General features: G+C 38.7%; 1 protein-coding gene across 2 annotated transcripts in view; it reads left to right on the top strand.

Moving 5' to 3' along the window:
- Positions 1-13,566, top strand: part of LOC133656006 (gamma-aminobutyric acid type B receptor subunit 1-like) — a 507,931-nt gene that overhangs the window by 396,603 nt on the left and 97,762 nt on the right. The gene's annotated exons all lie outside the window — the stretch shown is intronic.

Here is a 13,566-nt window from a genome sequence, read left to right on the forward strand (position 1 = left end):
ATTTAAAAAAACCTGCCTGGATGGATAGACAGAAGATCAATAATACTATTAAACCATGAACATGTAAATACACGATTAATAATATTCCGCTTGGCGAAGCTAAAAAAACAGAAGCTAACCTAGCTGCGTAGCTAACTTAGATGCGGCGGCGGGTGTTGTACGCTTTTGACGACACCCCGGCCGCCATCAGAGTCGGCAAGAAACATATATTTCCACAAAGTTACGTACGTCACATGCACATATCGACACGCACGTACGGGCAATCGATCAAATGTTTGGAAGCCAAAGCTAGACTCACCGTAGTGCGTCTGTTATCCTGCTCAAAACACAACACAACCTCCTGGTGTTGGTGTTGCTGTAGTCCGCCGCTCCACCGGCTCCAACTTTCTTATTTGCAGTCTCCATTGTCCATTAAACAAATTGCTCAATCGCTTTATTAACAAGCGGTAACTGGTTGTAGTTCAAAAAGTAACGCACACACATACACGAGCTGCTGTTAGCCAAAAGTCACGCTCACACACACTCAAGTTCTCCGCCAACTCACTCGCGCATGCGCGTTTCCCAAACCCTTAAAGACACAGTACACTAATGCAAATATCACAGATATTACAGTATTGTACTTAGCCGCTAAGACACCGATCGATCCCACCTACAACGTTCTTCTTGCAGTCTCAAAAGATTCACCAACACAGATGTCCAGAATACTGTGGAATTTTGTCAAAGAAAACAAGAGGCTTTTCTATCGGGTCCGATGGGGTCCAACAACTTCCGTTGCTTTTGTGACGTCACGCGCATAAATCATATCCAAAGGAGTTTTTCAACCGGAAGTGTGGCAGGAATTTTAAAATTGCACTTTATAAGTTAACCCGGCCGTATTGGCATGTGTTGCAATGTTAAGATTTCATCATTGATATATAAACTATCAGACTGCGTGGTTGGTAGTAGTGGGTTTCAGTAGGCCTTTAATTCTGAGTGCCAAGCATGGAGGTAATGGGTCCCATTTTTATAGTCTTTGGTATGACTCGGCCGGGGTTTGAACTCACAACCTACCGATCTCAGGGCGGACACTCTAACCATTAGGCCACTGAGTAGTAGTAATACGCCACCGTCTGCTTAAAATGACAAAAATACATAAATATTACATGGTATTATGAATATACCTGTTACTACATTACATATGTGTATGTAAAACGTTGATGGAGGTTTTTGGATGTTTTTAGAGCGCTTTATTGGCGGATAAGAGCAACTCCCAATGGCTCCACTGTTAGCTGACTTTTGCTCGCGATAATTTAAGAGTTAAAATTTAAAAAAAAAAATTCAAGAAAAACCAAGGTGTTCTTGTCTTATATAAGAGTTGTGAATGATAGGCAAAATTCCAAAAAATGGGATGTTCCCCTTTAAATAATAAAAAAAAATAAGATATGATCTGCCTGGCAGTTTTCAGATTTTTGTGTTATTTTTCTGTCTATAATGCTTTTTTCTGACTGGTGCTCTTATTTTTTAATACAAGTGAACACATGGAGAAAAATCCACTCCCAAATGGGCCGGACTGATTAAATCATGGCACGATAACTTAAAAATAAAGACAACTTCAGATTGTTTTCTTTGTTTAAAAATAGAACAACCACATTCTGAAAATGTACAAATCATAATGATGTTGTTGTTGGGTTTTTTTGCCGGATAAAACCTGTTCGTGGGCCTAATCCGGCCCGCGGGCTGTACGTTTGACATCCCTGATCTACAGAGTTGCTCTTTGCACTCAGGCAGCAAGAAGACTTTCTGGTTTTGGCGTGCGAACACGCACTCATGTCATGTCACACGTCATGGTCAAATCATTTTAAGAATTTTCCTCCAGTTAGTTGGTTATGATTTTGATAAAACACAAAATAAATATTAACTGAATTCAACAATATAAAACAATGTAACAGTATAGAAACACTACAATAATGTAACATCTGGAAATTGCAACAAAAGTATCAATCCATCAATATTCACTTTGGTATTGATTTGATCAATATTTGAAACGATATGCCACCCTTACTGTAACAATCACCTGATTATTAAAATAGATTAACATGAGCCGAGTTAACTTAAAATATTTTTAATGTAACTTTATAAACTTTTTTTTAAGGTTTAAACAAGCAACACTCGTCAACAAGCGACTTAGGGCCTGATTTACTAAGATCCTAATACCACGCGCTAAACAGCAACTAATAGTACACAAATTGCATGGACTATTAGTGGGCATGTTGTGTGTGATTTACCAACACTGTGTGTACAATTGTAAAGGGGTGCAGACTAAGGCTGCAGCTAACGATTATTTTTCTATTGATTAATCTATAGATTATTTTTTCGATTAATCTGTTAATCTTTCGATTATTTTTTTTCGATTAATCTATAGATTATTTTTCCTTTTACCGATTATTTTTTTATTCAAAATGAAGATAAATGGGTTATACTTGTATAGCGCTTTTCTATCTTCAAGGTACTCAAAGCGCTTTGACAGTATTTCCACATTTACCCATTCACACACACATTCACACACTGATGGCGGGAGCTGCCATGCAAGGCGCTAACCAGCAGCCATCAGAGGCAAAGGGTGAAGTGTCTTGCCCAAGGACACAACGGACGTGACTAGGAAGGTAGAAGGTGGGAATTGAACCCCAGTAACCAGCAACACTCCGATTGCTGGCACAGCCATGAAAAAATAAATGTAGGCCCGTTTTTTCAAAAGGCATGGCTTTTATTTACAAAAAAAAAGAAGTATGGCCACTCAGTCAACATTGACAACAACATGACTAAATATTCTGTAACAATGTAAACATTTAAAACTTTTAACATTTAACAAAATTAAAAGTAGCTTATTTGCTTTTTAATGTGCAAATATAAAAGTATCAACATCCAGTGCAAATCTTAATATTCTGCAATAGTATAAGCATTTCAAAAGTAAAAGTATTGCTTATTTTGCTTTAAAATGTGCAAAAATAAAGATAAACATCCAATACAAAAAAGTGCAAAACGAAATATTCTGTAACAACAGTGTAAACATTTCAACAAAAGTGAAAGTATTGCTTATTTGCTAAAATGTGCAAAAATAAAGATAAACATCCAATACAAAAAAGTGCCAATCTAAATATTCTGGAGGACTGTAAACATTAAGTATGGCTTTTAAAATGTGCAAAATAAACATCCAGTCCAACACAGTACACAATAACCAATTCTACTCATTCCAGTGAGTGACTAACAGTTGTAATGAAGAAAGGTTAGCATGTGTACATGCTCTGGTTCTTTTCTTGTTTACAATATTCCCAGCAGCTGAAAATAGGCGCTCAGAAGGGGTCGATGTGGCTTGAACTGAGAGGTAATTAGCCTTCACCTCAAGCCAGGACTGCGAGTGAGCTGAGCTGCAGTTTATATTTCTAGAAGGTCAACGGGCTCATAGTGATGTTACTAGTAGTTGACTGGGAGGTGTTTATTATCATTTGGGGAGAGTCCGCTGCCTGATGCTCACCTGCTAAACACCTATCTGCTCCACGCTGAAGCGCTGACTACATGCGCTCTGAATACGCACTGCTGATTGGCTGGTAACGCTCTGAATACGCACTGCTGATTGGCTGGTAATGCTTCGTGTGTACCAATCAGATGGTTGTGTGGGTGGGACAATGCTGCGTGCTGAGACAGAGGCAGACGGAGCAAAGCAGCTTGTTAACACTTTAGCTTTAGCTTAGAAACTCGTTTGGTACACCCCCGTACCGAACCGAAAGCCCCGTACCGAAACGGTTCAATACAAAACACGTACCGTTACACCCCTAGCAGATACAAATGACACATTCATGTTTTTGTGTAATGATGACAACGTATGCTCGCGCGGACGATTGACTATATGGTTTTCTTTTCAAATGTTCGTTCATAGCCGTTGTGCTGCTATGATAGGCCATTTCCGCTCGACACAGTGTGCATACAACAACATTATTAGGCCGTTTATTGAAATACTCCCACACTTTTGACCACTTTTGGCATGCTTTTCCCCCCTCGCTCGCATCGTCTGCTTTGATCGTCTGCTTTGCGCTTCGCCATGACGGTAGTGTGACGTAAATATGCGACGCGTCGACGCACAAAAACGGCGTCGACGTATTTACGTAACCGATGACGTCGACTACGTCGACGCGTCGTTTCAGCCTTAGTGCAGACCGCCTTATTTAAATGAGGATGTGATACACTGGCATCACCATGGAGACACTCGATCTTTTACTGCACATTCATGTTTTTGTGCTTCTACCTGTAGCGTTTGCTATGTTTTCAAACATGCAAGAGACATCCAACATGCATCTACAATGGAAACCACATTTTTTTCCTTTTTTTTTGCGCTGAAGGTGCGCACATAGGAGTGAGGCTGCACTTACTGTGCTCAAGATGCAAAAAATGTGTATTTCAAGACGTTTTTTTCAAATAAAATATACAGTACGGGCCAAAATTTTGGACACACCTTCTCATTCAATGCGTTTTTATTTACTTCCTTGACTATTTACATCAGACCTGGGCATTCTGCGGCCCGCAGGCCGCATCCGGCCCTTTGTACGTCCCTGTCCGGCCCGCGTAAGGCCAATTATAAATTACAAAATAAATTTTAAAAAGTATCTATTTCGAGTGTGCAATACAACGGGGCTGCTTTTGTTTTGAAAAGCGTTATTTCTATTACTTCCGTGTGGACGTATGCTCGTGCGCGCAGCGGCAATCACAAATACAAAATAAATTTAAAAAAACATCTTTGTCGTGCGTGCAATACAACTGTGCTGCTTTTATTTTGAAAAGTGTTATATGTGCGTATGTCCTGTGAGGGAAGGCGCACAGCGACATGCCCGGTTATCCCCGAGACGCTAAAAAGAGAAAAGTTGATGACGAATGGCGTGTTTTAAAAAAGACATGGACTGCCAAGTAAAGGTAAAGCCGTGTGCTTAATTTGTGGTACACACGTTGCTGTGTTTAAAGAATATAGTGTAACGACCTGCTGAAGTAGATGTTGTCTTCTTGAGTTGCGTAAATGAGAAGTGAGGAGACGTGCGTGTGGAAGGAACGAGATATGTTCAGCTGTGTTAGTATAGCTTGCTCAATAAAAGTGTAAAAATTGCATCAGACTTGGTGTGCGCTTCTTCTGGACGCTACAATTGATGTCAGAAGTAAAACTTTGCGCATACTGCACTGTTTGTGTGCTACGTCATCGGGAGGTACGTGCCACGTGAGGAGCTCGCTGCAAAGAGAGAGAGAGAGAGACTGAGAGAAAGAGAGAGAGAGGCAGCGTTTACAGGTGCAGCCACGCTGCTTGCCACGGGGGGAATTCCGCACTCAATGAAGACTCCCAGGTTTGATGGCAAGGCGAACTGGGAGGCATTTCATCCCACTTGTGACATCAATTGTAGCGTCCAGAAGAAGTGCACACCAAGTCTGATGCTCTTTTTAAACTTTTATTGAGCATGCTATACTAACACAGCTCAACTTATCTCGTTCTTTCCAAAAGGAAAACCAATCCTCACTCCTCAACGCTTCCTCCTTCTTCGCCAATCACCTTACAGGCATGCTACGTTCACAACAAAGAGGATGCAGGATGAAGTGACAGAAATTGAAATTTTTGTATTGTAATATACATCAGGAAGTGTTGTGTAAGAAAGTGTTAAAAATAAAACCATCAAAAGCCATCTGCTTTTGTATAAAGATAAGTTAGGTTAAATGAAAATATTATTATTATCTATCTTACGGTATATCAAAAATAATTTGTGCAAAATTTAATTGAAATATTGTCGGTGCGGCCCTCCAGCAGTGCTCGGGTTGCTCATGCGGCCCCCGGTAAAAATTAATTGCCCACCCCTGATTTACATTGCAGATTGTCACTGAAGGCATCAAAACTATGAATGAACACGTGGGAGTTATGTACTTAACAAAAAAAGGGAAAATAACTGAAAACATGTTTTATATTCTAGTTTCTTCGAAATCTCCACCCTTTGCTCTGACTACTGCTTTGCACACTCTTGGCATTCTCTCGATAAGCTTCAAGCACACCTGTTAGGTGAAAACCATTTCAGGTTACCTCTTGAAGCTCATCGAGAGAATGCCAAGAGTGTGCAAAGCAGTAATCCGAGCAAAGGGTGGCTATTTTGAAGAAACTAGAATACAAAACATGTTTTCAGTTATTTCACCTTTTTTTGTTAAGTACATAACTCCACGTGTTCATTCATAGTTTTGATGCCTTCAGTGACAATCTACAATGTAAATAGTCATGAAAATAAAGAAAACCCATTGAATGAGAAGGTGTGTCCAAACGTTTGCCCTGTACTGTATGTTAATGTTATATATGATAAATGAAAAAAGGAAGAGCATTGAAAAAATCGCCAGCAGACACATTTAACACATCAGTTAAATTTGTTTTAATCAACCCCTTAACTCACCCAGCATGTAGCTCTAAAATTATAAAATTATATTTTTGAATAGACAACATGTTTAATATTTTTTATTTCTGACAGACCATGGACATATGTTGACACATGCACTTATGACAAAGGATTGTATGTCAGTCGTCTGTCTTTGCAGCGCGAGCAGCGAGAGTGTGTCAGTTTGCCCGTACATTTCAGACGTGCTAAATAGTGCATGCTAAACAGTGATGAGTGTTGATAAATCACACTGTGCATGCTGTGTAATATATTTGCGTTTTCTCCTCCCAGTAGTGCGGGCATTCTGATGATCAGCATTTATTCTGCATATTCAAAGAAGACGGAGACGCAAAATGGATTGTACGCCTTATTCTGCTCACTTAAGATACAAAATCCACTTTGCACGCGTTTAGGAGATCAGCGTTGCATGTGTTATCAAGTTTAAATAGTTCTTAAATGCTTTTATTTACAGTAACATAGTGTTGCAAATCCACCTGTCCTCTGCCGCGATTCGTTCTTGGGTTTTACCACCGATTTTCACAAACTTCTCTTCTGCATTAAAAATAAACTGTTGTTTCTGAATCATTAGTTCCAGCACCAACAGTGATCTGGATGTTGTACTTGTCATTGTTCACTACTACACAAGAAGGTAAATATCTTGTCAACGGTAGCTGGGGTTGCTCTATACTCCCTCTAGGGATGGGATTTGATAAGATTTAAAAAAATTAAAAAAAATTATTCTTAACAGTTCGGTTCTTTATCAATTCTCTTGTCGATTCTCATTTGGATAAAAGGATAGCAAACATATTAGCATCAACTTTGTTTAGTTAAGAAAACACAAGAGTATAATGAAGTGTATTCATTAACTCATATTGTGTTCTACATATGGTGAATGTTTATATTCAACTTGGAGAAAGCGAACCACCAGATTTAAGTAAATAATGGTTGAGGGCATAATAAATTAAGGCGCCTTAGTTGGGCATTCGCATGTGGACTGGGTTAACTCTCTCACAAGAAGAGGCAATAAATTCAGACTTCGGAATGCAAAAGTGATAGCTCTATCCTGGAGGAGAGACTCCATGTTCATCCTAAACATCAACCTACAAGTTATGGTATACATCTGTTGTCTTCCCAGTCTTACACGCGAACATCTCCTTACATGGTCAGGTTGTACTCTCCTTAATTAACACACACCCAGACAGAGAAATAAGGAATATAAAACTGTGGTTCGGCTCCCCTAAATTAGGAGTGCCTAATTTTTGATAAAACCTCCTCCAGGTACTGCAGACCTGTATAATGACGCTTGTTTGTAATAAAGTAACTTTTTGTTTAGCAAAGCGTGTCCGACATCTGTTTTGATCCAGCCACACTGCCATGTCACCTTTCTGTCCGGACGAGGATGACAAGACCAGAAATACTCATCAATTCAAACACATGAGTAAGGCCTTAATAGACTCCAGCCTTGATGAAGTGTGGGGGAAAACAGTTTTTGTTTTGAAAATAACTATATTATGAATGTGAGTATGAATGCTTGACTGTGTATCTGCGTTGGCCCTGTGATGAGGTGGCGACTTGTCTAGGGTGTACCCAGCCTTCCGCCTAAGCGCAGCTGGGATAGGCTCTAGCACCCTGAAAGGGTAAAGTGGTGCCAAATGGATGGATGAATGAATATAATGTAATATCAAAGTCAATCAATCAAAGTTTACTTATACAGCCCTAAATCACGAGTGTCTCAAAGGGCTGCACAAGCCACAACGTACATCCTCGGCTCAGATCCCACATCAGGGCAAGTAAAACCTCAACCCAATGGGATGACAATGAGAAACGTTGGAGGGGACCGCAAATGTGGGGCCCCCCATATAACTTCAGGGAAAATCCAAATGAGCCCAGGTTCTTGCCTCAGACACTTGACTGAGCACACGCATACTTACGCACTAATTTTCGCAGTGCCTGCCAATCACCATGTGGTCTTTTTGTACTCAGCCTATGGGTCGATAAGAGCAACCCAGCCACCTGCAAACTACTCTCACATGAATTGCACCAGACTGTTTTAAGTAGAGATGTCCCATAATATCGGCCTGCCAACGTTATCGGCCGATAAATGATTTAAAATGTAATATCGGAAATTATCGGTATCGTTTTTTTATTATCGGTATGGTTGTTTTTTTGTTTGTTTTTTTTTATTGATAATTTTTTTTTTTTTAATTGTTTTTATTAAATCAACATAAAAAACACAAGATACACTTACAATTAGTACACCGACCCAAAAACCCTCTCTCCCCCATTTACACTCATTCACACAAAAGGGTTGTTTCTTTCTGTTATTAATATTCTGGTTCCTACATTATACTGTATATCAATATATAACAATACAGTCTGCAAGGGATACAGTCTGTAAGCACACATGATTGTGCGTGCTGCTGGTCCACTAATAGTACTAACCTTTAACATTTAATTTTACTCATTTTCATTAATTACTAGTTTCTATGTAACTGTTGTTATATTGTTTTAATTTCTTTTTTATTCAAGAAAATGTTTTTAATTTATTTATCTTATTTTTTTATTTTTTAAAAGGACCTTATCTTCACCATACCTGGTTGTCCAAATTAGGCATAATAATGTGTTAATTCCACGACTGTATATACGGTATCGGTTGATATCGGTATCGGTAATTAAGAGTTGGACAATATCGGAATATCGGATATCGGCAAAAAGCCATTATCGGACATCCTTAGTTTTAAGTAGTCTTTTTTCCACAGTCATGTGCTTTCTTATCTTTCTCAGGCTGCCTGTAAGCTTTTGCTTGATTGTATTGGATGGTCAAACCTCACATTTCCTTTTGGTAGAAGTAAAGGTAGCTATTTTATATCACTTTTATTTTCAAAATATTTTTGTGTAAATAAGAGAAATTGACTTTTTTGACCTACTATTTTAAAAAGATTGTAGTAATAAAACAAATATTCTACTTTTCTGTGACAAATGTCAATTGCACAAAAATGTGTTGTGTACAGAGAAGGGAAGGAGGTGACAACCAAGACAGAACTGCGGTTCACAAGGTTTATTCAAACCTTTGATGATTACGTGGCGTGTGTATGCTACTCTAAGTGAATGGGTGTAGCCTATGTGTATAATCAATGGTGTAAATGTTACCAGGAGTTGTTGTCTGTGAATGTTGGATGTATCCTTCATCAAATCAAGGGGGGTGTCTGAGCGCGCTGCCAGCGGAGGTGCCGGCAGCTCCAGCTGCAGAGGAAACAAGGGTTCGACTCCGCGTCATGACAAAATGTTTGAGAACATGTTTAACATTTTTCAAGTATAAGTGACTTTTTTTTTTTTTTTTAAATGTCGATACAGTATAAATGTTAAATAAAATGTTGTCAGACAAAGACAAATACAAGCAAGTCAAGTCAAGTAGAACTGTAGACAGGGCAATTTTTCAACCGTCAGTATGAAAATTAACCATTACTTTGCAGACAATTTAGCTTATCTGCTTTGTAGGGAAACGTATGCAATATTTATGACTAATCACCGTGTCTGCAGCTGTGTAGAACACCTCTTAGACAGGAAGGAGATGTGCAAACTGTTCGTGACACGGCGTCTCGTCATGTAATGCATTAGAAACATTAATTCCACATTTACAGTTAATGATAGCATGTTTTAACATGGTGTAGACAGTGTTAGTTTTGTATTTACCTGCAATATTAACAGCAGACAACGTGTTGACTAGATTTGTACAGTATACCGGTGCTAATAAATTAAAAACGGTACTATAATGCCTCTGAATAATACCAGTATTTTTTTTATTTTTATGGACATGATGGCGGGCCGTTGTCACATCGTGACATTGCTGGTAAAACTAGCAAAGGCGCATGTAAGGCAGACACAGTGTTGGAGACAGAAGAGGGAGAATGAACGCATTTTGGCTTAAAAACTAATTATAAAGGTGAAGCTATAAACACTGAAACGAGGCACTGCAAGCGATGCTTTAAAACATTGCTAGCTACCTAGCGTCTAATGTCTATCCGCAAACGGCAGTGTTTTAGCTACTCCTAAATTACTAATCATCGCCCCCATGGCAACAAATCAACTTTGTTTCTTACAAGTATCATCCCTGCAGGACGATGAATAGCTAAACATGCTTCACTACACACCCAAGGAGGATACAACAGCTAACCGCTAACAACAAGCTAACTCTCCTCTAACGACACCAAGTACAAGAGGCGTATATAGTCGTATATACTACAATAATTACATCGATATTTTCTATTATCACAAAATCTTTTGTCATTTTTTTTTAGTTTAAGTATGACCCTGCAACTATACTTGGTATTAGATTGATACCAAAATGTGTAGTACCAGCCAAAACGTATGTGAAGTGTCCAAACAAAAGAAGAATAAGTGTTTACCTATAATAAGTGTTTAAACATTTTAACAGAAATGTAGATAGAACATGTTAAAACAGAAAGTAAGACTATATTAACAGTAAATTAACAAGTATATTAATAATTAATTCCTTCATAATTTTGACAAAATAATACAATCAACTATGACACAATATGTTACTGCATATGTCAGCAGCCAATTTAAGAGCCTTTGCTTACTAACTACTAAAAGAGAAGTTCTCTAATACAGTGTTTTTCAACCACTGTGCCGCGGCACACTAGTGTGCCGTGAGATACAGTCTGTTGTGCCGTGGGAGATTATTTAATTTCACCTATTTAGGTTAAAAATATTTTTTGCAAACCAGTAATTATAGTCTGCAAATGATGTGTTGTTGTTGAGTGTCGGTGCTGTCTAGAGCTCGGCAGAGTAACCGTGTAATACTCTTCCATATCAGTAGGTGGCAGGCAGTAGCTAATTGCTTTGTAGATGTCGGAAACAGCGGGAGGCAGCATGCTGGTAAAAAGGTGTCTAGTCCTTAAATCAAAAATAAACAAAAGGTAACTGCCCCTAAGAAAAGGCATTGAAGCTTAGGGAAGGCTATGCGGAACAAAACTAAAACTGAACTGGCTACAAAGTAAACAAAAACAGAATGCTGGACGACAGCAAAGACTTACTGTGGAGAAAAGGCGGCGTCCACAATGTACATCCGAACATGACATGACAATCAACAATGTCCCCACAAAGAAGGATAAAAAACAACTGAAATATTCTTGATTGCTTAAAGTAGATGCGGGAAATATCGCTCAAAGGAAGACATGAAACTGCTACATGAAAATACCAAAAAAAGAAAAAAAAGCCACCAAATTAGGAGCGCAAGACAAGAACTAAAACACTATACACAGAAAAACAGCAAAAAACTCAAAATAAGTTACAGCGTGATGTGACAGGTCGTGACAGTACACCTACTTTGAGACAAGATTTGATGATACTATATTGATGCATGGTTGGTTATGGTTTAAAGTCATATCCAACAATTGCGAGAACAACTTTTTATTGTCAATATCGGCTACTGAGTTTCATTTTATGTTGTCTGCTGGTGTTGTGCCTCAGAATTTTTTCAATTAAAAAAATGTGCCTTGGCTCAGAAAAGGTTGAAAAACACTGGTCTAATGTATTCACAATGCCAAAATGTTTCTTTGATTGCAATAAGAAATGTATGTTTAATGTATTATAAGATTTGTTTTTAAAATAAGCCAATAATGACATTTGTTGTGGTCCCACTTATGTCAAAAGTATCGAAATACCTGTTTGTACCGGTACCAGTAGCAAGATATTGGTAACGGGACAACCCCAGTGCTAACTTTGTTAATGCTTCTGGTAGTATTTTCTCAATTTGATGAAATATCCACTTTGCAAGTATCGCAAGTTACCCTGTTGTCTTTTTTTCACTCGAATAATTCTAACATTTGTGTTGCTGACCGGTGCCGTGCGTGGGGACGTCATCCATGTCCTCAGGCATCGATAACAAAATTGTTCACAAAACCGTCAAATGATTCCCAGGGATCGAAACCCTGGTGGTCTCAACAATAACCAGTTTTCGATTCCCATCCCTAACTGCCCCATAGTATGACGCCGTCATAAAGCAGTGTGTAACGTTAGAGTTAGGACGCTGTAGCACAGGGGTGTCAAACTCATTTTAGCTCAGGGGCCGCATGGAGGTTTTCTTTGTCTTACTTTGGCCAAAAATAGAACAAACACATTCTGAAAATATTACAATAAAAATACAGAAAAACATACCCGCAGCGGTAAAGTTTAGATCCATGAAGGAAAGAAGAAAGTTAATGAATGTGTATAACTGAATACATCTACATATTCATAAATTTTTTTTATTTTTTTTAATGAATTAAGTAACGTTTATGACAACCTTTTTCCAATACACAATATAGAATGTGAGATACAACAGGATAATGCATACATTTATCATTTGTTTTCAAAACAGTTAGAAAAAAGTGGCCCCCCAAAAATTTACTGTGGGACCCCATTTTTATAACTTGATGGGTTCCCTAGGACCCCATTTTGAAAATCCCTAGCACCAACACTGATGGAGTATTGGTGCTTGCAAAACACCAGGCCTGCGGGCCGATTCTAATACTACTCTAATATCATCCCGGGGAAAATAGATAATTAATTCGCGGGCCGGATTTGGCCCGTGGGCCTTGACTTTGACACCACTGTTGTAGCATAATGCCGTGGGCACAGTGATGATTTACCTGGGGGAGCACATTCATGTCAGAGTTTTAAATTCATGCAAAAAAACTAAATTGCAAACCTTTAGGTCCGAGTTTTAAAAAGTTTGGTATAAGAGATTTGGTGGATTTTGACCTGCAGCCAAACACTTTGAACTTGATTTGATCTTGCTGGAAACAAATCTCCGGTGGACAGCTGATGAAATAAGTTTTTAGTTGGTGTCACGTTCTGCCCTTTGCGACTCAGGGTCGAACTAATGAACAAATTAAATAGCAAAAGCAACCGCCGATCGAAAAAGATAATTACCTTCTCATCTTAATTCCCTCCTTATTTAAAGGCCTTCCCTTGTGTTGTCCACCGCAAGACAGCAAAAGCAGATTCACAATGTCAGTGCCGAATTGCTGCACCTCCTGGTAGTTCAATTTCATTTCAAGGTGCTTTTAGAAAGTCTATTATAGTCAGACAAGGCTTAATGATTGCAAGTACCCTTGAAGCTGATTTGATTCATTTGTTT

The sequence above is a fragment of the Entelurus aequoreus genome, linkage group LG08 (assembly GCF_033978785.1).
Source record: "Entelurus aequoreus isolate RoL-2023_Sb linkage group LG08, RoL_Eaeq_v1.1, whole genome shotgun sequence".
Taxonomy (NCBI): domain Eukaryota; kingdom Metazoa; phylum Chordata; class Actinopteri; order Syngnathiformes; family Syngnathidae; genus Entelurus; species Entelurus aequoreus.